Source organism: Tupaia chinensis, unplaced genomic scaffold, assembly GCF_000334495.1.
Source record: "Tupaia chinensis unplaced genomic scaffold, TupChi_1.0 Scaffold138400_2, whole genome shotgun sequence".
Classification (NCBI taxonomy): Eukaryota; Metazoa; Chordata; class Mammalia; order Scandentia; family Tupaiidae; genus Tupaia; species Tupaia belangeri.
This window is the reverse complement of record NW_006198298.1, coordinates 169,247-170,699: the sequence shown is the minus strand read 5'-3', so window position 1 is coordinate 170,699 and position 1,453 is coordinate 169,247.

Below are 1,453 nucleotides of genomic sequence, written 5' to 3'. Positions count from 1 at the left end.
AAAAAAATCCCTCCCCCAAAAAAAAAAAAAAAAAGAAAAGAAAAAAAAAACTCTCCAAAAAAAAAAGAAAAGAAAAGAAAAAAAATCCTTACCTGGCTGACAGAGATAGGGGGTCTCTGGACTTGGGGCTGCCAGGGCTGGAGCTGAGGCAGGGAGCCCTGCCTCAATGTCCCTTAGGCCAGGAGTCTAGAGATGGAAGTGTGGTCTGCTATTGAGCTGGGGGTGATCCTGTGTGGTAAGGAGAAGTGGGAAATTAACAAATCAAAGAATAGATAAATAAAAAGAAGCCCTACCTGGTTGACAGAGGTAGCGGGTTCTGTGGACTTGGGGCTGCCAGGGCTGAAGCTGAGCCTGGAGGCCTTGCTTCAGTGTCCCTTAGGCCACGGGTCTGGAGATGGAAGTGGGGTCTGCTGTTGAGTTGGGGAGATCCCGCGGGGTAAGGAGAAGACAGAAATTAACGAATCAAGGAAAATGAGATTTAAAAATCCCACCTAGCTGACAGAAATAGGGGGTCTCTGAACTTGGGGCTGCCGGGGCTGAAGCTGAGGCAGGAGACTATGCCTCAGTGCCCCTTAGGCCAGGAGATGGGAGATGGAAGTGAGGTCTACTGTTGAGCTGGGGGAGATCCTGGCTGACAGAGATAGGAGGGGTCTCTGGACTTGGGGCTGCTGGGACTGGAGTTGAGGTAGGGGGCTCTGCCTCCATGTCCCTTAGGCCAGGAGTCTGGAGATGGAAGTGGGATCTTCTGTTGAGCTGGGGGCAATCCTGGCTGACAGAGATAGGAGGGGTCTCTGGACTTGGGGCTGCTGGGACTGGAGTTGAGGTAGGGGGCTCTGCCTCCATGTCCCTTAGGCCAGGAGTCTGGAGATGGAAGTGGGATCTTCTGTTGAGCTGGGGGCCAGCCTGTGTGGTAAGGAGAAGTGGAAAATTCAGAAATCAAAGAAGAGAGAAAAAAGAAGAAGGCCCTACCTGGCTTACAGAGATAAAGGGGTCTCTGGACTTGGGGCTTCTGGGGCTGCAGCTGAGGCAGGGCATTGTTATATTCCAATATGTATGGTTTCTTCTCTTTTTTTTATTCTTTTGATCATCAAGTAGCGCTCATCAGTAGGAGTTCAAAATACCAAGTAGAAGATTGTGCTGCATATCTTGTCTCAGTAAGTTTTACTAAGTAACATTTTAAAACATTAAAGCATGTTAATTGACCTTTTTTATTTTAATATTTGAGTTGTCCCATTAAAAGCAGAACATCTTATAAATTTCAAGTATTTTATACTTGTAATTGTCAAGAGTCAACAGGTAGTCGGGTTTGTCACAGGCATTGAGTTAAGGAATCCTTTCACATTTTTCCTCTGTTAAAAATTAAGGAATCTCGGGAACCAGCAGTTAGCGTAATGGCTATGTCGCTGGACTCCCACGTAGTCAACTGCGGTTCACGTTCTGGACCCGGTGGCCT